This window comes from Dendrobates tinctorius, unplaced genomic scaffold (genome assembly GCF_039654945.1).
Source record: "Dendrobates tinctorius isolate UK_male_01 unplaced genomic scaffold, ASM3965494v1 ptg000099l, whole genome shotgun sequence".
Lineage (NCBI taxonomy): Eukaryota > Metazoa > Chordata > Amphibia > Anura > Dendrobatidae > Dendrobates > Dendrobates tinctorius.
The window spans coordinates 9,712,222-9,737,041 of NW_027361767.1; the positions used below are offsets into that span (position 1 = coordinate 9,712,222).

The 24,820-nt window shown below is 39.8% G+C and overlaps 11 non-coding genes across 11 annotated transcripts; all 11 read left to right on the top strand.

Moving 5' to 3' along the window:
* The first annotated feature begins 6,545 nt into the window (after positions 1 to 6,545).
* Positions 6,546 to 6,618, top strand: TRNAK-UUU (transfer RNA lysine (anticodon UUU)). The gene has a single exon. It is a non-coding gene; the product is annotated as a tRNA-Lys (tRNA).
* A 2,545-nt stretch (positions 6,619 to 9,163) lies between these two features.
* On the top strand, positions 9,164 to 9,236 carry TRNAK-UUU (transfer RNA lysine (anticodon UUU)). Its single transcript has one exon. It is a non-coding gene; the product is annotated as a tRNA-Lys (tRNA).
* A 1,344-nt stretch (positions 9,237 to 10,580) lies between these two features.
* TRNAK-UUU (transfer RNA lysine (anticodon UUU)) lies at positions 10,581 to 10,653 on the top strand. Its single transcript has one exon. It is a non-coding gene; the product is annotated as a tRNA-Lys (tRNA).
* Positions 10,654 to 11,975: 1,322 nt separating this feature from the next.
* TRNAK-UUU (transfer RNA lysine (anticodon UUU)) lies at positions 11,976 to 12,048 on the top strand. Its single transcript has one exon. It is a non-coding gene; the product is annotated as a tRNA-Lys (tRNA).
* A 1,322-nt stretch (positions 12,049 to 13,370) lies between these two features.
* Positions 13,371 to 13,443, top strand: TRNAK-UUU (transfer RNA lysine (anticodon UUU)). Its single transcript has one exon. It is a non-coding gene; the product is annotated as a tRNA-Lys (tRNA).
* A 1,355-nt stretch (positions 13,444 to 14,798) lies between these two features.
* TRNAK-UUU (transfer RNA lysine (anticodon UUU)) lies at positions 14,799 to 14,871 on the top strand. The gene has a single exon. It is a non-coding gene; the product is annotated as a tRNA-Lys (tRNA).
* A 1,379-nt stretch (positions 14,872 to 16,250) lies between these two features.
* Positions 16,251 to 16,323, top strand: TRNAK-UUU (transfer RNA lysine (anticodon UUU)). Its single transcript has one exon. It is a non-coding gene; the product is annotated as a tRNA-Lys (tRNA).
* Positions 16,324 to 17,678: 1,355 nt separating this feature from the next.
* Positions 17,679 to 17,751, top strand: TRNAK-UUU (transfer RNA lysine (anticodon UUU)). The gene has a single exon. It is a non-coding gene; the product is annotated as a tRNA-Lys (tRNA).
* A 1,355-nt stretch (positions 17,752 to 19,106) lies between these two features.
* On the top strand, positions 19,107 to 19,179 carry TRNAK-UUU (transfer RNA lysine (anticodon UUU)). Its single transcript has one exon. It is a non-coding gene; the product is annotated as a tRNA-Lys (tRNA).
* Positions 19,180 to 20,534: 1,355 nt separating this feature from the next.
* On the top strand, positions 20,535 to 20,607 carry TRNAK-UUU (transfer RNA lysine (anticodon UUU)). The gene has a single exon. It is a non-coding gene; the product is annotated as a tRNA-Lys (tRNA).
* Positions 20,608 to 21,929: 1,322 nt separating this feature from the next.
* TRNAK-UUU (transfer RNA lysine (anticodon UUU)) lies at positions 21,930 to 22,002 on the top strand. Its single transcript has one exon. It is a non-coding gene; the product is annotated as a tRNA-Lys (tRNA).
* Positions 22,003 to 24,820: the final 2,818 nt, after the last annotated feature.

Sequence of the window (24,820 nt, forward strand, 5' to 3'; positions counted from 1 at the left end):
TGATGGCTTGTGACTATCCATCTTCCTCACATTCAAGAGGTTTTCAATGGGGTTCAGGTTTGGAGATTGGGCTGGCCATGACAGCGATTTGAGCTAGTGTTCCTTCATCCACACGTTGGTTTACCTAGCCGTGTGGCATGGTGCATTGTTCTGCTGGAAAAGCCAGTCCTCAGAGTTGGGGAACGTTTCCTGAGCAGAAGGAATCAACTATTTTTCCAGGATAACCTTGTATGTGGCTTGATTCACATGTCCTTCGCAAAGATTAACCTGCCCAATTCAAGCCTGGAAATTATGATTTTTGTGGAACTAGAGCAAGTCCAAAAAGGGGCAACAAAATTTAGTAACGGGATGGAAGAATTACGGTACCCAGCGAGATTATCAATGTAGAGAGCCCGGATGTCGGTAGAGCATCAGACTTTTAATCTGAGGGTCCAGGGTTCAAGTCCCTGTTCGGGCGTAAGCTTTTAATAAATGGTAATGTTATGTAAAATAGGTGAGGTCATCACCTAAAAGGTCTAAAGAAATTATGATCTGTGTGGAACTAGAGCGAGTACAAAGAAGGGCAACAACTACAATACCCAGAGAGTTTAGCAAAAAAGTATTATTTAGTCTAGAAACTGAGGGGTGATCTCATAACCATGTATAAGTATATAAGGGGACAATACAAATATCTCTCCGAGGATCTGTTTATACCAAGGAAGGTGACGGTCACTTTAGAAGGACGTAGATCTGGGGATTTCTTCTGATGGAATATAGGCTGAACTGGACGGACAAATGTCTTTTTTCGGCCTTGCTAACTACAGCTCTGGCAAAAATTAAGAGACCACTGCAAAATCTTCAGTTTGTCTTAATTTTCTCTTTATAGGTATATTTTTGAGTAAAATGTAAATTGCTCTTATATTCTATAAACTACTGACAACATGTCTTCGAATTTCCAAGCACTAAATTTTGTACTTATTTTCAGAAAATGAAAAATGGTCAAAATAGCAAAAAAAATGCAGTGCTTGCAGACCTCAAATAATGCTACGAAAACAAGTTCATAATTATTAAGAAACAACAATACTAATGTTTTATCTCAGGAAGAGTTCAGAAATCAATATTTTGTGGAATAACCATGATTTTTAATCACAGCTTTCATGTGTCTTGGCATGCTTTCCACCAGTCTTTCACACTGCTTTTGGGTGACATTATGCCACTCCTGGTACAAAAATTTAAGCAGTTCTTCTTTGTTTGATGGCTTGTGACTATCCATCTTCCTCACATTCAAGAGGTTTTCAATGGGGTTCAGGTTTGGAGATTGGGCTGGCCATGACAGCGATTTGAGCTAGTGTTCCTTCATCCACACGTTGGTTTACCTAGCCGTGTGGCATGGTGCATTGTTCTGCTGGAAAAGCCAGTCCTCAGAGTTGGGGAACGTTTCCTGAGCAGAAGGAATCAACTATTTTTCCAGGATAACCTTGTATGTGGCTTGATTCACATGTCCTTCGCAAAGATTAACCTGCCCAATTCAAGCCTGGAAATTATGATTTTTGTGGAACTAGAGCAAGTCCAAAAAGGGGCAACAAAATTTAGTAACGGGATGGAAGAATTACGGTACCCAGCGAGATTATCAATGTAGAGAGCCCGGATGTCGGTAGAGCATCAGACTTTTAATCTGAGGGTCCAGGGTTCAAGTCCCTGTTCGGGCGTAAGCTTTTAATAAATGGTAATGTTATGTAAAATAGGTGAGGTCATCACCTAAAAGGTCTAAAGAAATTATGATCTGTGTGGAACTAGAGCGAGTACAAAGAAGGGCAACAACTACAATACCCAGAGAGTTTAGCAAAAAAGTATTATTTAGTCTAGAAACTGAGGGGTGATCTCATAACCATGTATAAGTATATAAGGGGACAATACAAATATCTCTCCGAGGATCTGTTTATACCAAGGAAGGTGACGGTCACTTTAGAAGGACGTAGATCTGGGGATTTCTTCTGACGGAATATAGGCTGAACTGGACGGACAAATGTCTTTTTTCGGCCTTGCTAACTACAGCTCTGGCAAAAATTAAGAGACCACTGCAAAATCTTCAGTTTGTCTTAATTTTCTCTTTATAGGTATATTTTTGAGTAAAATGTAAATTGCTCTTATATTCTATAAACTACTGACAACATGTCTTCGAATTTCCAAGCACTAAATTTTGTACTTATTTTCAGAAAATGAAAAATGGTCAAAAAAGCAAAAAAAATGCAGTGCTTGCAGACCTCAAATAATGCTACGAAAACAAGTTCATAATTATTAAGAAACAACAATACTAATGTTTTATCTCAGGAAGAGTTCAGAAATCAATATTTTGTGGAATAACCATGATTTTTAATCACAGCTTTCATGTGTCTTGGCATGCTTTCCACCAGTCTTTCACACTGCTTTTGGGTGACATTATGCCACTCCTGGTACAAAAATTTAAGCAGTTCTTCTTTGTTTGATGGCTTGTGACTATCCATCTTCCTCACATTCAAGAGGTTTTCAATGGGGTTCAGGTTTGGAGATTGGGCTGGCCATGACAGCGATTTGAGCTAGTGTTCCTTCATCCACACGTTGGTTTACCTAGCCGTGTGGCATGGTGCATTGTTCTGCTGGAAAAGCCAGTCCTCAGAGTTGGGGAACGTTTCCTGAGCAGAAGGAATCAACTATTTTTCCAGGATAACCTTGTATGTGGCTTGATTCACATGTCCTTCGCAAAGATTAACCTGCCCAATTCAAGCCTGGAAATTATGATTTTTGTGGAACTAGAGCAAGTCCAAAAAGGGGCAACAAAATTTAGTAACGGGATGGAAGAATTACGGTACCCAGCGAGATTATCAATGTAGAGAGCCCGGATGTCGGTAGAGCATCAGACTTTTAATCTGAGGGTCCAGGGTTCAAGTCCCTGTTCGGGCATAAGCTTTAAATAAATGGTAATGTTATGTAAAATAGGTGAGGTCATCACCTAAAAGGTCTAAAGAAATTATGATCTGTGTGGAACTAGAGCGAGTACAAAGAAGGGCAACAACTACAATACCCAGAGAGTTTAGCAAAAAAGTATTATTTAGTCTAGAAACTGAGGGGTGATCTCATAACCATGTATAAGTATATAAGGGGACAATACAAATATCTCTCCGAGGATCTGTTTGTACCAAGGAAGGTGACGGTCACTTTAGAAGGACATAGATCTGGGGATTTCTTCTGACGGAATATAGGCTGAACTGGACGGACAAATGTCTTTTTTCGGCCTTGCTAACTACAGCTCTGGCAAAAATTAAGAGACCACTGCAAAATCTTCAGTTTGTCTTAATTTTCTCTTTATAGGTATATTTTTGAGTAAAATGTAAATTGCTCTTATATTCTATAAACTACTGACAACATGTCTTCGAATTTCCAAGCACTAAATTTTGTACTTATTTTCAGAAAATGAAAAATGGTCAAAATAGCAAAAAAAATGCAGTGCTTGCAGACCTCAAATAATGCTACGAAAACAAGTTCATAATTATTAAGAAACAACAATACTAATGTTTTATCTCAGGAAGAGTTCAGAAATCAATATTTTGTGGAATAACCATGATTTTTAATCACAGCTTTCATGTGTCTTGGCATGCTTTCCACCAGTCTTTCACACTGCTTTTGGGTGACATTATGCCACTCCTGGTACAAAAATTTAAGCAGTTCTTCTTTGTTTGATGGCTTGTGACTATCCATCTTCCTCACATTCAAGAGGTTTTCAATGGGGTTCAGGTTTGGAGATTGGGCTGGCCATGACAGCGATTTGAGCTAGTGTTCCTTCATCCACACGTTGGTTTACCTAGCCGTGTGGCATGGTGCATTGTTCTGCTGGAAAAGCCAGTCCTCAGAGTTGGGGAACGTTTCCTGAGCAGAAGGAATCAACTATTTTTCCAGGATAACCTTGTATGTGGCTTGATTCACATGTCCTTCGCAAAGATTAACCTGCCCAATTCAAGCCTGGAAATTATGATTTTTGTGGAACTAGAGCAAGTCCAAAAAGGGGCAACAAAATTTAGTAACGGGATGGAGGAATTACGGTACCCAGCGAGATTATCAATGTAGAGAGCCCGGATGTCGGTAGAGCATCAGACTTTTAATCTGAGGGTCCAGGGTTCAAGTCCCTGTTCGGGCGTAAGCTTTTAATAAATGGTAATGTTATGTAAAATAGGTGAGGTCATCACCTAAAAGGTCTAAAGAAATTATGATCTGTGTGGAACTAGAGCGAGTACAAAGAAGGGCAACAACTACAATACCCAGAGAGTTTAGCAAAAAAGTATTATTTAGTCTAGAAACTGAGGGGTGATCTCATAACCATGTATAAGTATATAAGGGGACAATACAAATATCTCTCCGAGGATCTGTTTATACCAAGGAAGGTGACGGTCACTTTAGAAGGACGTAGATCTGGGGATTTCTTCTGACGGAATATAGGCTGAACTGGACGGACAAATGTCTTTTTTCGGCCTTGCTAACTACAGCTCTGGCAAAAATTAAGAGACCACTGCAAAATCTTCAGTTTGTCTTAATTTTCTCTTTATAGGTATATTTTTGAGTAAAATGTAAATTGCTCTTATATTCTATAAACTACTGACAACATGTCTTCGAATTTCCAAGCACTAAATTTTGTACTTATTTTCAGAAAATGAAAAATGGTCAAAATAGCAAAAAAAATGCAGTGCTTGCAGACCTCAAATAATGCTACGAAAACAAGTTCATAATTATTAAGAAACAACAATACTAATGTTTTATCTCAGGAAGAGTTCAGAAATCAATATTTTGTGGAATAACCATGATTTTTAATCACAGCTTTCATGTGTCTTGGCATGCTTTCCACCAGTCTTTCACACTGCTTTTGGGTGACATTATGCCACTCCTGGTACAAAAATTTAAGCAGTTCTTCTTTGTTTGATGGCTTGTGACTATCCATCTTCCTCACATTCAAGAGGTTTTCAATGGGGTTCAGGTTTGGAGATTGGGCTGGCCATGACAGCGATTTGAGCTAGTGTTCCTTCATCCACACGTTGGTTTACCTAGCCGTGTGGCATGGTGCATTGTTCTGCTGGAAAAGCAAGTCCTCAGAGTTGGGGAACGTTTCCTGAGCAGAAGGAATCAACTATTTTTCCAGGATAACCTTGTATGTGGCTTGATTCACATGTCCTTCGCAAAGATTAACCTGCCCAATTCAAGCCTGGAAATTATGATTTTTGTGGAACTAGAGCAAGTCCAAAAAGGGGCAACAAAATTTAGTAACGGGATGGAAGAATTACGGTACCCAGCGAGATTATCAATGTAGAGAGCCCGGATGTCGGTAGAGCATCAGACTTTTAATCTGAGGGTCCAGGGTTCAAGTCCCTGTTCGGGCGTAAGCTTTTAATAAATGGTAATGTTATGTAAAATAGGTGAGGTCATCACCTAAAAGGTCTAAAGAAATTATGATCTGTGTGGAACTAGAGCGAGTACAAAGAAGGGCAACAACTACAATACCCAGAGAGTTTAGCAAAAAAGTATTATTTAGTCTAGAAACTGAGGGGTGATCTCATAACCATGTATAAGTATATAAGGGGACAATACAAATATCTCTCCGAGGATCTGTTTATACCAAGGAAGGTGACGGTCACTTTAGAAGGACGTAGATCTGGGGATTTCTTCTGACGGAATATAGGCTGAACTGGACGGACAAATGTCTTTTTTCGGCCTTGCTAACTACAGCTCTGGCAAAAATTAAGAGACCACTGCAAAATCTTCAGTTTGTCTTAATTTTCTCTTTATAGGTATATTTTTGAGTAAAATGTAAATTGCTCTTATATTCTATAAACTACTGACAACATGTCTTCGAATTTCCAAGCACTAAATTTTGTACTTATTTTCAGAAAATGAAAAATGGTCAAAATAGCAAAAAAAATGCAGTGCTTGCAGACCTCAAATAATGCTACGAAAACAAGTTCATAATTATTAAGAAACAACAATACTAATGTTTTATCTCAGGAAGAGTTCAGAAATCAATATTTTGTGGAATAACCATGATTTTTAATCACAGCTTTCATGTGTCTTGGCATGCTTTCCACCAGTCTTTCACACTGCTTTTGGGTGACATTATGCCACTCCTGGTACAAAAATTTAAGCAGTTCTTCTTTGTTTGATGGCTTGTGACTATCCATCTTCCTCACATTCAAGAGGTTTTCAATGGGGTTCAGGTTTGGAGATTGGGCTGGCCATGACAGCGATTTGAGCTAGTGTTCCTTCATCCACACGTTGGTTTACCTAGCCGTGTGGCATGGTGCATTGTTCTGCTGGAAAAGCCAGTCCTCAGAGTTGGGGAACGTTTCCTGAGCAGAAGGAATCAACTATTTTTCCAGGATAACCTTGTATGTGGCTTGATTCACATTTCCTTTGCAAAGATTAACCTGCCCAATTTAAGCCTGGAAATTATGATTTTTGTGGAACTAGAGCAAGTCCAAAAAGGGGCAACAAAATTTAGTAACGGGATGGAAGAATTACGGTACCCAGCGAGATTATCAATGTAGAGAGCCCGGATAGCTCAGTCGGTAGAGCATCAGACTTTTAATCTGAGGGTCCAGGGTTCAAGTCCCTGTTCGGGCGTAAGGTTTTAATAAATGGTAATGTTATAGGTAATAGGTGAGGTCATCACAATGTGGGTGCAACAACTGCAATACCCAGAGAGATTAGCAAAAAAGTATTATTTTGTCTAGAAACTGAGGGGTGATCTCATAACCATGTATAAGTATATAAGGGGACAATACAAATATCTCTCCGAGGATCTGTTTATACCAAGGAAGGTGACGGTCACAAGGGGGCATTCTCTGCATCTGGAGGAGAGAAGGTTTTTCCACCAACATAGAAAAGGATTCTTTACTGGTAGGGCAGGGAGAATCTGGAATTCCTTGTCTGAGGAGGTGGGGATGGCGAACTCAGTCAAGGGGTTCAAGAGAGGCCCGGATGTCTTCCTGGAGCGTAACAATATTGTATCTTGCAGTTATTAGGTTCTTTAGAAGGACGTAGATCTGGGGATTTCTTCTGACGGAATATAGGCTGAACTGGACGGACAAATGTCTTTTTTCGGCCTTGCTAACTACAGCTCTGGCAAAAATTAAGAGACCACTGCAAAATCTTCAGTTTGTCTTAATTTTCTCTTTATAGGTATATTTTTGAGTAAAATGTAAATTGCTCTTATATTCTATAAACTACTGACAACATGTCTTCGAATTTCCAAGCACTAAATTTTGTACTTATTTTCAGAAAATGAAAAATGGTCAAAATAGCAAAAAAAATGCAGTGCTTGCAGACCTCAAATAATGCTACGAAAACAAGTTCATAATTATTTAGAAACAACAATACTAATGTTTTATCTCAGGAAGAGTTCAGAAATCAATATTTTGTGGAATAACCATGATTTTTAATCACAGCTTTCATGTGTCTTGGCATGCTTTCCACCAGTCTTTCACACTGCTTTTGGGTGACATTATGCCACTCCTGGTACAAAAATTTAAGCAGTTCTTCTTTGTTTGATGGCTTGTGACTATCCATCTTCCTCACATTCAAGAGGTTTTCAATGGGGTTCAGGTTTGGAGATTGGGCTGGCCATGACAGCGATTTGAGCTAGTGTTCCTTCATCCACACGTTGGTTTACCTAGCCGTGTGGCATGGTGCATTGTTCTGCTGGAAAAGCCAGTCCTCAGAGTTGGGGAACGTTTCCTGAGCAGAAGGAATCAACTATTTTTCCAGGATAACCTTGTATGTGGCTTGATTCACATGTCCTTCGCAAAGATTAACCTGCCCAATTCAAGCCTGGAAATTATGATTTTTGTGGAACTAGAGCAAGTCCAAAAAGGGGCAACAAAATTTAGTAACGGGATGGAAGAATTACGGTACCCAGCGAGATTATCAATGTAGAGAGCCCGGATGTCGGTAGAGCATCAGACTTTTAATCTGAGGGTCCAGGGTTCAAGTCCCTGTTCGGGCGTAAGCTTTTAATAAATGGTAATGTTATGTAAAATAGGTGAGGTCATCACCTAAAAGGTCTAAAGAAATTATGATCTGTGTGGAACTAGAGCGAGTACAAAGAAGGGCAACAACTACAATACCCAGAGAGTTTAGCAAAAAAGTATTATTTAGTCTAGAAACTGAGGGGTGATCTCATAACCATGTATAAGTATATAAGGGGACAATACAAATATCTCTCCGAGGATCTGTTTATACCAAGGAAGGTGACGGTCACTTTAGAAGGACGTAGATCTGGGGATTTCTTCTGACGGAATATAGGCTGAACTGGACGGACAAATGTCTTTTTTCGGCCTTGCTAACTACAGCTCTGGCAAAAATTAAGAGACCACTGCAAAATCTTCAGTTTGTCTTAATTTTCTCTTTATAGGTATATTTTTGAGTAAAATGTAAATTGCTCTTATATTCTATAAACTACTGACAACATGTCTTCGAATTTCCAAGCACTAAATTTTGTACTTATTTTCAGAAAATGAAAAATGGTCAAAATAGCAAAAAAAATGCAGTGCTTGCAGACCTCAAATAATGCTACGAAAACAAGTTCATAATTATTTAGAAACAACAATACTAATGTTTTATCTCAGGAAGAGTTCAGAAATCAATATTTTGTGGAATAACCATGATTTTTAATCACAGCTTTCATGTGTCTTGGCATGCTTTCCACCAGTCTTTCACACTGCTTTTGGGTGACATTATGCCACTCCTGGTACAAAAATTTAAGCAGTTCTTCTTTGTTTGATGGCTTGTGACTATCCATCTTCCTCACATTCAAGAGGTTTTCAATGGGGTTCAGGTTTGGAGATTGGGCTGGCCATGACAGCGATTTGAGCTAGTGTTCCTTCATCCACACGTTGGTTTACCTAGCCGTGTGGCATGGTGCATTGTTCTGCTGGAAAAGCCAGTCCTCAGAGTTGGGGAACGTTTCCTGAGCAGAAGGAATCAACTATTTTTCCAGGATAACCTTGTATGTGGCTTGATTCACATGTCCTTCGCAAAGATTAACCTGCCCAATTCAAGCCTGGAAATTATGATTTTTGTGGAACTAGAGCAAGTCCAAAAAGGGGCAACAAAATTTAGTAACGGGATGGAAGAATTACGGTACCCAGCGAGATTATCAATGTAGAGAGCCCGGATAGCTCAGTCGGTAGAGCATCAGACTTTTAATCTGAGGGTCCAGGGTTCAAGTCCCTGTTCGGGCGTAAGGTTTTATTAAATGGTAATGTTATAGGTAATAAATGGTAATGTTATAGGTAATAGGTGAGGTCATCATGGGGGTACAATGTGGGTGCAACAACTACAATACCCAGAGAGATTAGCAAAAAAGTATTATTTTGTCTAGAAACTGAGGGGTGATCTCATAACCATGTATAAGTATATAAGGGGACAATACAAATATCTCTCCGAGGATCTGTTTATACCAAGGAAGGTGACGGTCACAAGGGGGCATTCTCTGCATCTGGAGGAGAGAAGGTTTTTCCACCAACATAGAAAAGGATTCTTTACTGGTAGGGCAGGGAGAATCTGGAATTCCTTGTCTGAGGAGGTGGGGATGGCGAACTCAGTCAAGGGGTTCAAGAGAGGCCCGGATGTCTTCCTGGAGCGTAACAATATTGTATCTTGCAGTTATTAGGTTCTTTAGAAGGACGTAGATCTGGGGATTTCTTCTGACGGAATATAGGCTGAACTGGACGGACAAATGTCTTTTTTCGGCCTTGCTAACTACAGCTCTGGCAAAAATTAAGAGACCACTGCAAAATCTTCAGTTTGTCTTAATTTTCTCTTTATAGGTATATTTTTGAGTAAAATGTAAATTGCTCTTATATTCTATAAACTACTGACAACATGTCTTCGAATTTCCAAGCACTAAATTTTGTACTTATTTTCAGAAAATGAAAAATGGTCAAAATAGCAAAAAAAATGCAGTGCTTGCAGACCTCAAATAATGCTACGAAAACAAGTTCATAATTATTTAGAAACAACAATACTAATGTTTTATCTCAGGAAGAGTTCAGAAATCAATATTTTGTGGAATAACCATGATTTTTAATCACAGCTTTCATGTGTCTTGGCATGCTTTCCACCAGTCTTTCACACTGCTTTTGGGTGACATTATGCCACTCCTGGTACAAAAATTTAAGCAGTTCTTCTTTGTTTGATGGCTTGTGACTATCCATCTTCCTCACATTCAAGAGGTTTTCAATGGGGTTCAGGTTTGGAGATTGGGCTGGCCATGACAGCGATTTGAGCTAGTGTTCCTTCATCCACACGTTGGTTTACCTAGCCGTGTGGCATGGTGCATTGTTCTGCTGGAAAAGCCAGTCCTCAGAGTTGGGGAACGTTTCCTGAGCAGAAGGAATCAACTATTTTTCCAGGATAACCTTGTATGTGGCTTGATTCACATGTCCTTCGCAAAGATTAACCTGCCCAATTCAAGCCTGGAAATTATGATTTTTGTGGAACTAGAGCAAGTCCAAAAAGGGGCAACAAAATTTAGTAACGGGATGGAAGAATTACGGTACCCAGCGAGATTATCAATGTAGAGAGCCCGGATAGCTCAGTCGGTAGAGCATCAGACTTTTAATCTGAGGGTCCAGGGTTCAAGTCCCTGTTCGGGCGTAAGGTTTTAATAAATGGTAATGTTATAGGTAATAGGTGAGGTCATCATGGGGGTACAATGTGGGTGCAACAACTACAATACCCAGAGAGATTAGCAAAAAAGTATTATTTTGTCTAGAAACTGAGGGGTGATCTCATAACCATGTATAAGTATATAAGGGGACAATACAAATATCTCTCCGAGGATCTGTTTATACCAAGGAAGGTGACGGTCACAAGGGGGCATTCTCTGCATCTGGAGGAGAGAAGGTTTTTCCACCAACATAGAAAAGGATTCTTTACTGGTAGGGCAGGGAGAATCTGGAATTCCTTGTCTGAGGAGGTGGGGATGGCGAACTCAGTCAAGGGGTTCAAGAGAGGCCCGGATGTCTTCCTGGAGCGTAACAATATTGTATCTTGCAGTTATTAGGTTCTTTAGAAGGACGTAGATCTGGGGATTTCTTCTGACGGAATATAGGCTGAACTGGACGGACAAATGTCTTTTTTCGGCCTTGCTAACTACAGCTCTGGCAAAAATTAAGAGACCACTGCAAAATCTTCAGTTTGTCTTAATTTTCTCTTTATAGGTATATTTTTGAGTAAAATGTAAATTGCTCTTATATTCTATAAACTACTGACAACATGTCTTCGAATTTCCAAGCACTAAATTTTGTACTTATTTTCAGAAAATGAAAAATGGTCAAAATAGCAAAAAAAATGCAGTGCTTGCAGACCTCAAATAATGCTACGAAAACAAGTTCATAATTATTTAGAAACAACAATACTAATGTTTTATCTCAGGAAGAGTTCAGAAATCAATATTTTGTGGAATAACCATGATTTTTAATCACAGCTTTCATGTGTCTTGGCATGCTTTCCACCAGTCTTTCACACTGCTTTTGGGTGACATTATGCCACTCCTGGTACAAAAATTTAAGCAGTTCTTCTTTGTTTGATGGCTTGTGACTATCCATCTTCCTCACATTCAAGAGGTTTTCAATGGGGTTCAGGTTTGGAGATTGGGCTGGCCATGACAGCGATTTGAGCTAGTGTTCCTTCATCCACACGTTGGTTTACCTAGCCGTGTGGCATGGTGCATTGTTCTGCTGGAAAAGCCAGTCCTCAGAGTTGGGGAACGTTTCCTGAGCAGAAGGAATCAACTATTTTTCCAGGATAACCTTGTATGTGGCTTGATTCACATGTCCTTCGCAAAGATTAACCTGCCCAATTCAAGCCTGGAAATTATGATTTTTGTGGAACTAGAGCAAGTCCAAAAAGGGGCAACAAAATTTAGTAACGGGATGGAAGAATTACGGTACCCAGCGAGATTATCAATGTAGAGAGCCCGGATAGCTCAGTCGGTAGAGCATCAGACTTTTAATCTGAGGGTCCAGGGTTCAAGTCCCTGTTCGGGCGTAAGGTTTTAATAAATGGTAATGTTATAGGTAATAGGTGAGGTCATCATGGGGGTACAATGTGGGTGCAACAACTACAATACCCAGAGAGATTAGCAAAAAAGTATTATTTTGTCTAGAAACTGAGGGGTGATCTCATAACCATGTATAAGTATATAAGGGGACAATACAAATATCTCTCCGAGGATCTGTTTATACCAAGGAAGGTGACGGTCACAAGGGGGCATTCTCTGCATCTGGAGGAGAGAAGGTTTTTCCACCAACATAGAAAAGGATTCTTTACTGGTAGGGCAGGGAGAATCTGGAATTCCTTGTCTGAGGAGGTGGGGATGGCGAACTCAGTCAAGGGGTTCAAGAGAGGCCCGGATGTCTTCCTGGAGCGTAACAATATTGTATCTTGCAGTTATTAGGTTCTTTAGAAGGACGTAGATCTGGGGATTTCTTCTGACGGAATATAGGCTGAACTGGACGGACAAATGTCTTTTTTCGGCCTTGCTAACTACAGCTCTGGCAAAAATTAAGAGACCACTGCAAAATCTTCAGTTTGTCTTAATTTTCTCTTTATAGGTATATTTTTGAGTAAAATGTAAATTGCTCTTATATTCTATAAACTACTGACAACATGTCTTCGAATTTCCAAGCACTAAATTTTGTACTTATTTTCAGAAAATGAAAAATGGTCAAAATAGCAAAAAAAATGCAGTGCTTGCAGACCTCAAATAATGCTACGAAAACAAGTTCATAATTATTTAGAAACAACAATACTAATGTTTTATCTCAGGAAGAGTTCAGAAATCAATATTTTGTGGAATAACCATGATTTTTAATCACAGCTTTCATGTGTCTTGGCATGCTTTCCACCAGTCTTTCACACTGCTTTTGGGTGACATTATGCCACTCCTGGTACAAAAATTTAAGCAGTTCTTCTTTGTTTGATGGCTTGTGACTATCCATCTTCCTCACATTCAAGAGGTTTTCAATGGGGTTCAGGTTTGGAGATTGGGCTGGCCATGACAGCGATTTGAGCTAGTGTTCCTTCATCCACACGTTGGTTTACCTAGCCGTGTGGCATGGTGCATTGTTCTGCTGGAAAAGCCAGTCCTCAGAGTTGGGGAACGTTTCCTGAGCAGAAGGAATCAACTATTTTTCCAGGATAACCTTGTATGTGGCTTGATTCACATGTCCTTCGCAAAGATTAACCTGCCCAATTCAAGCCTGGAAATTATGATTTTTGTGGAACTAGAGCAAGTCCAAAAAGGGGCAACAAAATTTAGTAACGGGATGGAAGAATTACGGTACCCAGCGAGATTATCAATGTAGAGAGCCCGGATAGCTCAGTCGGTAGAGCATCAGACTTTTAATCTGAGGGTCCAGGGTTCAAGTCCCTGTTCGGGCGTAAGGTTTTATTAAATGGTAATGTTATAGGTAATAAATGGTAATGTTATAGGTAATAGGTGAGGTCATCATGGGGGTACAATGTGGGTGCAATGTGGGTGCAACAACTACAATACCCAGAGAGATTAGCAAAAAAGTATTATTTTGTCTAGAAACTGAGGGGTGATCTCATAACCATGTATAAGTATATAAGGGGACAATACAAATATCTCTCCGAGGATCTGTTTATACCAAGGAAGGTGACGGTCACAAGGGGGCATTCTCTGCATCTGGAGGAGAGAAGGTTTTTCCACCAACATAGAAAAGGATTCTTTACTGGTAGGGCAGGGAGAATCTGGAATTCCTTGTCTGAGGAGGTGGGGATGGCGAACTCAGTCAAGGGGTTCAAGAGAGGCCCGGATGTCTTCCTGGAGCGTAACAATATTGTATCTTGCAGTTATTAGGTTCTTTAGAAGGACGTAGATCTGGGGATTTCTTCTGACGGAATATAGGCTGAACTGGACGGACAAATGTCTTTTTTCGGCCTTGCTAACTACAGCTCTGGCAAAAATTAAGAGACCACTGCAAAATCTTCAGTTTGTCTTAATTTTCTCTTTATAGGTATATTTTTGAGTAAAATGTAAATTGCTCTTATATTCTATAAACTACTGACAACATGTCTTCGAATTTCCAAGCACTAAATTTTGTACTTATTTTCAGAAAATGAAAAATGGTCAAAATAGCAAAAAAAATGCAGTGCTTGCAGACCTCAAATAATGCTACGAAAACAAGTTCATAATTATTTAGAAACAACAATACTAATGTTTTATCTCAGGAAGAGTTCAGAAATCAATATTTTGTGGAATAACCATGATTTTTAATCACAGCTTTCATGTGTCTTGGCATGCTTTCCACCAGTCTTTCACACTGCTTTTGGGTGACATTATGCCACTCCTGGTACAAAAATTTAAGCAGTTCTTCTTTGTTTGATGGCTTGTGACTATCCATCTTCCTCACATTCAAGAGGTTTTCAATGGGGTTCAGGTTTGGAGATTGGGCTGGCCATGACAGCGATTTGAGCTAGTGTTCCTTCATCCACACGTTGGTTTACCTAGCCGTGTGGCATGGTGCATTGTTCTGCTGGAAAAGCCAGTCCTCAGAGTTGGGGAACGTTTCCTGAGCAGAAGGAATCAACTATTTTTCCAGGATAACCTTGTATGTGGCTTGATTCACATGTCCTTCGCAAAGATTAACCTGCCCAATTCAAGCCTGGAAATTATGATTTTTGTGGAACTAGAGCAAGTCCAAAAAGGGGCATCAAAATTTAGTAACGGGATGGAAGAATTACGGTACCCAGCGAGATTATAAATGTAGAGAACCCCGATAGCTCAGTTGGTAGAGCATCAGACTTTTAATCTGAGGGTCCAGGGTTCAAGTCCCTGTTCAGGCGTAAGCTTTTAATAAATGGTAATGTTATGTAAAATAGGTGAGGGGTGCAATGTGGGTGTAACTTGTATGCTGATAAAAGGTCGTGTGGAAGATCTGTGTGGAACTAGAGCGAGTACAAAGAAGGGCAACAACTACAATACCCAGAGAGAATAGCAAAAAAGTATTATTTTGTCTAGAAACTGAGGGGTGATCTCATAACCATGTATAAGTATATAAGGGGACAATACAAATATCTCTCCGAGGATCTGTTTATACCAAGGAAGGTGACGGTCACAAGGGGGCATTCTCTGCATCTGGAGGAGAGAAGGTTTTTCCACCAACATAGAAAAGGATTCTTTACTGGTAGGGCAGGGAGAATCTGGAATTCCTTGTCTGAGGAGGTGGGGATGGCGAACTCAGTCAAGGGGTTCAAGAGAGGCCCGGATGTCTTCCTGGAGCGTAACAATATTGTATCTTGCAGTTATTAGGTTCTTTAGAAGGACGTAGATCTGGGGATTTCTTCTGACGGAATATAGGCTGAACTGGACGGACAAATGTCTTTTTTCGGCCTTGCTAACTACAGCTCTGGCAAAAATTAAGAGACCACTGCAAAATCTTCAGTTTGTCTTAATTTTCTCTTTATAGGTATATTTTTGAGTAAAATGTAAATTGCTCTTATATTCTATAAACTACTGACAACATGTCTTCGAATTTCCAAGCACTAAATTTTGTACTTATTTTCAGAAAATGAAAAATGGTCAAAATAGCAAAAAAAATGCAGTGCTTGCAGACCTCAAATAATGCTACGAAAACAAGTTCATAATTATTTAGAAACAACAATACTAATGTTTTATCTCAGGAAGAGTTCAGAAATCAATATTTTGTGGAATAACCATGATTTTTAATCACAGCTTTCATGTGTCTTGGCATGCTTTCCACCAGTCTTTCACACTGCTTTTGGGTGACATTATGCCACTCCTGGTACAAAAATTTAAGCAGTTCTTCTTTGTTTGATGGCTTGTGACTATCCATCTTCCTCACATTCAAGAGGTTTTCAATGGGGTTCAGGTTTGGAGATTGGGCTGGCCATGACAGCGATTTGAGCTAGTGTTCCTTCATCCACACGTTGGTTTACCTAGCCGTGTGGCATGGTGCATTGTTCTGCTGGAAAAGCCAGTCCTCAGAGTTGGGGAACGTTTCCTGAGCAGAAGGAATCAACTATTTTTCCAGGATAACCTTGTATGTGGCTTGATTCACATGTCCTTCGCAAAGATTAACCTGCCCAATTCAAGCCTGGAAATTATGATTTTTGTGGAACTAGAGCAAGTCCAAAAAGGGGCAACAAAATTTAGTAACGGGATGGAAGAATTACGGTACCCAGCGAGATTATCAATGTAGAGAGCCCGGATAGCTCAGTCGGTAGAGCATCAGACTTTTAATCTGAGGGTCCAGGGTTCAAGTCCCTGTTCGGGCGTAAGGTTTTATTAAATGGTAATGTTATAGGTAATAAATGGTAATGTTATAGGTAATAGGTGAGGTCATCATGGGGGTACAATGTGGGTGCAATGTGGGTGCAACAACTACAATACCCAGAGAGATTAGCAAAAAAGTATTATTTTGTCTAGAAACTGAGGGGTGATCTCATAACCATGTATAAGTATATAAGGGGACAATACAAATATCTCTCCGAGGATCTGTTTATACCAAGGAAGGTGACGGTCACAAGGGGGCATTCTCTGCATCTGGAGGAGAGAAGGTTTTTCCACCAACATAGAAAAGGATTCTTTACTGGTAGGGCAGGGAGAATCTGGAATTCCTTGTCTGAGGAGGTGGGGATGGCGAACTCAGTCAAGGGGTTCAAGAGAGGCCCGGATGTCTTCCTGGAGCGTAACAATATTGTATCTTGCAGTTATTAGGTTCTTTAGAAGGACGTAGATCTGGGGATTTCTTCTGACGGAATATAGGCTGAACTGGACGGACAAATGTCTTTTTTCGGCCTTGCTAACTACAGCTCTGGCAAAAATTAAGAGACCACTGCAAAATCTTCAGTTTGTCTTAATTTTCTCTTTATAGGTATATTTTTGAGTAAAATGTAAATTGCTCTTATATTCTATAAACTACTGACAACATGTCTTCGAATTTCCAAGCACTAAATTTTGTACTTATTTTCAGAAAATGAAAAATGGTCAAAATAGCAAAAAAAATGCAGTGCTTGCAGACCTCAAATAATGCTACGAAAACAAGTTCATAATTATTTAGAAACAACAATACTAATGTTTTATCTCAGGAAGAGTTCAGAAATCAATATTTTGTGGAATAACCATGATTTTTAATCACAGCTTTCATGTGTCTTGGCATGCTTTCCACCAGTCTTTCACACTGCTTTTGGGTGACATTATGCCACTCCTGGTACAAAAATTTAAGCAGTTCTTCTTTGTTTGATGGCTTGTGACTATCCATCTTCCTCACATTCAAGAGGTTTTCAATGGGGTTCAGGTTTGGAGATTGGGCTGGCCATGACAGCGATTTGAGCTAGTGTTCCTTCATCCACACGTTGGTTTACCTAGCCGTGTGGCATGGTGCATTGTTCTGCTGGAAAAGCCAGTCCTCAGAGTTGGGGAACGTTTCCTGAGCAGAAGGAATCAACTATTTTTCCAGGATAACCTTGTATGTGGCTTGATTCACATGTCCTTCGCAAAGATTAACCTGCCCAATTCAAGCCTGGAAATTATGATTTTTGTGGAACTAGAGCAAGTCCAAAAAGGGGCAACAAAATTTAGTAACGGGATGGAAGAATTACGGTACCCAGCGAGATTATCAATGTAGAGAGCCCGGATAGCTCAGTCGGTAGAGCATCAGACTTTTAATCTGAGGGTCCAGGGTTCAAGTCCCTGTTCGGGCGTAAGGTTTTATTAAATGGTAATGTTATAGGTAATAAATGGTAATGTTATAGGTAATAGGTGAGGTCATCATGGGGGTACAATGTGGGTGCAATGTGGGTGCAACAACTACAATACCCAGAGAGATTAGCAAAAAAGTATTATTTTGTCTAGAAACTGAGGGGTGATCTCATAACCATGTATAAGTATATAAGGGGACAATACAAATATCTCTCCGAGGATCTGTTTATACCAAGGAAGGTGACGGTCACAAGGGGGCATTCTCTGCATCTGGAGGAGAGAAGGTTTTTCCACCAACATAGAAAAGGATTCTTTACTGGTAGGGCAGGGAGAATCTGGAATTCCTTGTCTGAGGAGGTGGGGATGGCGAACTCAGTCAAGGGGTTCAAGAGAGGCCCGGATGTCTTCCTGGAGCGTAACAATATTGTATCTTGCAGTTATTAGGTTCTTTAGAAGGACGTAGATCTGGGGATTTCTTCTGACGGAATATAGGCTGAACTGGACGGACAAATGTCTTTTTTCGGCCTTGCTAACTACAGCTCTGGCAAAAATTAAGAGACCACTGCAAAATCTTCAGTTTGTCTTAATTTTCTCTTTATAGGTATATTTTTGAGTAAAATGTAAATTGCTCTTATATTCTATAAACTACTGACAACATGTCTTCGAATTTCCAAGCACTAAATTTTGTACTTATTTTCAGAAAATGAAAAATGGTCAAAATAGCAAAAAAAATGCAGTGCTTGCAGACCTCAAATAATGCTACGAAAACAAGTTCATAATTATTTAGAAACAACAATACTAATGTTTTATCTCAGGAAGAGTTCAGAAATCAATATTTTGTGGAATAACCATGATTTTTAATCACAGCTTTCATGTGTCTTGGCATGCTTTCCACCAGTCTTTCACACTGCTTTTGGGTGACATTATGCCACTCCTGGTACAAAAATTTAAGCAGTTCTTCTTTGTTTGATGGCTTGTGACTATCCATCTTCCTCACATTCAAGAGGTTTTCAATGGGGTTCAGGTTTGGAGATTGGGCTGGCCATGACAGCGATTTGAGCTAGTGTTCCTTCATCCACACGTTGGTTTACCTAGCCGTGTGGCATGGTGCATTGTTCTGCTGGAAAAGCCAGTCCTCAGAGTTGGGGAACGTTTCCTGAGCAGAAGGAATCAACTATTTTTCCAGGATAACCTTGTATGTGGCTTGATTCACATGTCCTTCGCAAAGATTAACCTGCCCAATTCAAGCCTGGAAATTATGATTTTTGTGGAACTAGAGCAAGTCCAAAAAGGGGCAACAAAATTTAGTAACGGGATGGAAGAATTACGGTACCCAGCGAGATTATCAATGTAGAGAGCCCGGATAGCTCAGTCGGTACAGCATCAGACTTTTAATCTGAGGGTCCAGGGTTCAAGTCCCTGTTCGGGCGTAAGGTTTTATTAAATGGTAATGTTATAGGTAATAAATGGTAATGTTATAGGTAATAGGTGAGGTCATCATGGGGGTACAATGTGGGTGCAATGTGGGTGCAACAACTACAATACCCAGAGAGATTAGCAAAAAAGTATTATTTTGTCTAGAAACTGAGGGGTGATCTCATAACCATGTATAAGTATATAAGGGGACAATACAAATATCTCTCCGAGGATCTGTTTATACCAAGGAAGGTGACGGTCACAAGGGGGCATTCTCTGCATCTGGAGGAGAGAAGGTTTTTCCACCAACATAGAAAAGGATTCTTTACTGGTAGGGCAGGGAGAATCTGGAATTCCTTGTCTGAGGAGGTGGGGATGGCGAACTCAGTCAAGGGGTTCAAGAGAGGCCCGGATGTCTTCCTGGAGCGTAACAATATTGTATCTTGCAGTTATTAGGTTCTTTAGAAGGACGTAGATCTGGGGATTTCTTCTGACGGAATATAGGCTGAACTGGACGGACAAATGTCTTTTTTCGGCCTTGCTAACTACAGCTCTGGCAAAAATTAAGAGACCACTGCAAAATCTTCAGTTTGTCTTAATTTTCTCTTTATAGGTATATTTTTGAGTAAAATGTAAATTGCTCTTATATTCTATAAACTACTGACAACATGTCTTCGAATTTCCAAGCACTAAATTTTGTACTTATTTTCAGAAAATGAAAAATGGTCAAAATAGCAAAAAAAATGCAGTGCTTGCAGACCTCAAATAATGCTACGAAAACAAGTTCATAATTATTTAGAAACAACAATACTAATGTTTTATCTCAGGAAGAGTTCAGAAATCAATATTTTGTGGAATAACCATGATTTTTAATCACAGCTTTCATGTGTCTTGGCATGCTTTCCACCAGTCTTTCACACTGCTTTTGGGTGACATTATGCCACTCCTGGTACAAAAATTTAAGCAGTTCTTCTTTGTTTGATGGCTTGTGACTATCCATCTTCCTCACATTCAAGAGGTTTTCAATGGGGTTCAGGTTTGGAGATTGGGCTGGCCATGACAGCGATTTGAGCTAGTGTTCCTTCATCCACACGTTGGTTTACCTAGCCGTGTGGCATGGTGCATTGTTCTGCTGGAAAAGCCAGTCCTCAGAGTTGGGGAACGTTTCCTGAGCAGAAGGAATCAACTATTTTTCCAGGATAACCTTGTATGTGGCTTGATTCACATGTCCTTCGCAAAGATTAACCTGCCCAATTCAAGCCTGGAAATTATGATTTTTGTGGAACTAGAGCAAGTCCAAAAAGGGGCAACAAAATTTAGTAACGGGATGGAAGAATTACGGTACCCAGCGAGATTATCAATGTAGAGAGCCCGGATAGCTCAGTCGGTAGAGCATCAGACTTTTAATCTGAGGGTCCAGGGTTCAAGTCCCTGTTCGGGCGTAAGGTTTTAATAAATGGTAATGTTATAGGTAATAGGTGAGGTCATCATGGGGGTACAATGTGGGTGCAACAACTACAATACCCAGAGAGATTAGCAAAAAAGTATTATTTTGTCTAGAAACTGAGGGGTGATCTCATAACCATGTATAAGTATATAAGGGGACAATACAAATATCTCTCCGAGGATCTGTTTATACCAAGGAAGGTGACGGTCACAAGGGGGCATTCTCTGCATCTGGAGGAGAGAAGGTTTTTCCACCAACATAGAAAAGGATTCTTTACTGGTAGGGCAGGGAGAATCTGGAATTCCTTGTCTGAGGAGGTGGGGATTGCGAACTCAGTCAAGGGGTTCAAGAGAGGCCCGGATGTCTTCCTGGAGCGTAACAATATTGTATCTTGCAGTTATTAGGTTCTTTAGAAGGACGTAGATCTGGGGATTTCTTCTGACGGAATATAGGCTGAACTGGACGGACAAATGTCTTTTTTCGGCCTTGCTAACTACAGCTCTGGCAAAAATTAAGAGACCACTGCAAAATCTTCAGTTTGTCTTAATTTTCTCTTTATAGGTATATTTTTGAGTAAAATGTAAATTGCTCTTATATTCTATAAACTACTGACAACATGTCTTCGAATTTCCAAGCACTAAATTTTGTACTTATTTTCAGAAAATGAAAAATGGTCAAAATAGCAAAAAAAATGCAGTGCTTGCAGACCTCAAATAATGCTACGAAAACAAGTTCATAATTATTTAGAAACAACAATACTAATGTTTTATCTCAGGAAGAGTTCAGAAATCAATATTTTGTGGAATAACCATGATTTTTAATCACAGCTTTCATGTGTCTTGGCATGCTTTCCACCAGTCTTTCACACTGCTTTTGGGTGACATTATGCCACTCCTGGTACAAAAATTTAAGCAGTTCTTCTTTGTTTGATGGCTTGTGACTATCCATCTTCCTCACATTCAAGAGGTTTTCAATGGGGTTCAGGTTTGGAGATTGGGCTGGCCATGACAGCGATTTGAGCTAGTGTTCCTTCATCCACACGTTGGTTTACCTAGCCGTGTGGCATGGTGCATTGTTCTGCTGGAAAAGCCAGTCCTCAGAGTTGGGGAACGTTTCCTGAGCAGAAGGAATCAACTATTTTTCCAGGATAACCTTGTATGTGGCTTGATTCACATGTCCTTCGCAAAGATTAACCTGCCCAATTCAAGCCTGGAAATTATGATTTTTGTGGAACTAGAGCAAGTCCAAAAAGGGGCAACAAAATTTAGTAACGGGATGGAAGAATTACGGTACCCAGCGAGATTATCAATGTAGAGATCCCGGATAGCTCAGTCGGTACAGCATCAGACTTTTAATCTGAGGGTCTAGGGTTCAAGTCCCTGTTTGGGCGTAAGCTTTTAATAAATGGTAATGTTATGTAAAATAGGTGAGGTCATCATGGGGGTGCAATGTGGGCGTAAGCTTTTAATAAATGGTAATGTTATGTAAAATAGGTGAGGTCATCATGGGGGTGCAATGTGGGTGTAACTTGTATGCTGATAAAAGATCTATAGAAATTATGATTTGTGTGGAACTAGAGCGAGTACAAAGAAGGGCAACAACTACAATTCTCTGCATCTGGAGGAGAGAAGGTTTTTCCACCAACATAGAAAAGGATTCTTTACTGGTAGGGCAGGGAGAATCTGGAATTCCTTGTGGGGATGGCGAACTCAGTCAAGGGGTTCAAGAGAGGCCCGGATGTCTTCCTGGAGCGTAACAATATTTTATCTTGCAGTTATTAGGTTCTTTAGAAGGACGTAGATCTGGGGATTTCTTCTGACGGAATATAGGCTGAACTGGACGGACAAATGTCTTTTTTCGGCCTTGCTAACTACAGCTCTGGCAAAAATTAAGAGACCACTGCAAAATCTTCAGTTTGTCTTAATTTTCTCTTTATAGGTATATTTTTGAGTAAAATGTAAATTGCTCTTATATTCTATAAACTACTGACAACATGTCTTCGAATTTCCAAGCACTAAATTTTGTACTTATTTTCAGAAAATGAAAAATGGTCAAAATAGCAAAAAAAATGCAGTGCTTGCAGACCTCAAATAATGCTACGAAAACAAGTTCATAATTATTTAGAAACAACAATACTAATGTTTTATCTCAGGAAGAGTTCAGAAATCAATATTTTGTGGAATAACCATGATTTTTAATCACAGCTTTCATGTGTCTTGGCATGCTTTCCACCAGTCTTTCACACTGCTTTTGGGTGACATTATGCCACTCCTGGTACAAAAATTTAAGCAGTTCTTCTTTGTTTGATGGCTTGTGACTATCCATCTTCCTCACATTCAAGAGGTTTTCAATGGGGTTCAGGTTTGGAGATTGGGCTGGCCATGACAGCGATTTGAGCTAGTGTTCCTTCATCCACACGTTGGTTTACCTAGCCGTGTGGCATGGTGCATTGTTCTGCTGGAAAAGCCAGTCCTCAGAGTTGGGGAACGTTTCCTGAGCAGAAGGAATCAACTATTTTTCCAGGATAACCTTGTATGTGGCTTGATTCACATGTCCTTCGCAAAGATTAACCTGCCCAATTCAAGCCTGGAAATTATGATTTTTGTGGAACTAGAGCAAGTCCAAAAAGGGGCAACAAAATTTAGTAACGGGATGGAAGAATTACGGTACCCAGCGAGATTATCAATGTAGAGAGCCCGGATGTCGGTAGAGCATCAGACTTTTAATCTGAGGGTCCAGGGTTCAAGTCCCTGTTCGGGCGTAAGCTTTTAATAAATGGTAATGTTATGTAAAATAGGTGAGGTCATCACCTAAAAGGTCTAAAGAAATTATGATCTGTGTGGAACTAGAGCGAGTACAAAGAAGGGCAACAACTACAATACCCAGAGAGTTTAGCAAAAAAGTATTATTTAGTCTAGAAACTGAGGGGTGATCTCATAACCATGTATAAGTATATAAGGGGACAATACAAATATCTCTCCGAGGATCTGTTTATACCAAGGAAGGTGACGGTCACTTTAGAAGGACGTAGATCTGGGGATTTCTTCTGATGGAATATAGGCTGAACTGGACGGACAAATGTCTTTTTTCGGCCTTGCTAACTACAGCTCTGGCAAAAATTAAGAGACCACTGCAAAATCTTCAGTTTGTCTTAATTTTCTCTTTATAGGTATATTTTTGAGTAAAATGTAAATTGCTCTTATATTCTATAAACTACTGACAACATGTCTTCGAATTTCCAAGCACTAAATTTTGTACTTATTTTCAGAAAATGAAAAATGGTCAAAATAGCAAAAAAAATGCAGTGCTTGCAGACCTCAAATAATGCTACGAAAACAAGTTCATAATTATTAAGAAACAACAATACTAATGTTTTATCTCAGGAAGAGTTCAGAAATCAATATTTTGTGGAATAACCATGATTTTTAATCACAGCTTTCATGTGTCTTGGCATGCTTTCCACCAGTCTTTCACACTGCTTTTGGGTGACATTATGCCACTCCTGGTACAAAAATTTAAGCAGTTCTTCTTTGTTTGATGGCTTGTGACTATCCATCTTCCTCACATTCAAGAGGTTTTCAATGGGGTTCAGGTTTGGAGATTGGGCTGGCCATGACAGCGATTTGAGCTAGTGTTCCTTCATCCACACGTTGGTTTACCTAGCCGTGTGGCATGGTGCATTGTTCTGCTGGAAAAGCCAGTCCTCAGAGTTGGGGAACGTTTCCTGAGCAGAAGGAATCAACTATTTTTCCAGGATAACCTTGTATGTGGCTTGATTCACATGTCCTTCGCAAAGATTAACCTGCCCAATTCAAGCCTGGAAATTATGATTTTTGTGGAACTAGAGCAAGTCCAAAAAGGGGCAACAAAATTTAGTAACGGGATGGAAGAATTACGGTACCCAGCGAGATTATCAATGTAGAGAGCCCGGATGTCGGTAGAGCATCAGACTTTTAATCTGAGGGTCCAGGGTTCAAGTCCCTGTTCGGGCGTAAGCTTTTAATAAATGGTAATGTTATGTAAAATAGGTGAGGTCATCACCTAAAAGGTCTAAAGAAATTATGATCTGTGTGGAACTAGAGCGAGTACAAAGAAGGGCAACAACTACAATACCCAGAGAGTTTAGCAAAAAAGTATTATTTAGTCTAGAAACTGAGGGGTGATCTCATAACCATGTATAAGTATATAAGGGGACAATACAAATATCT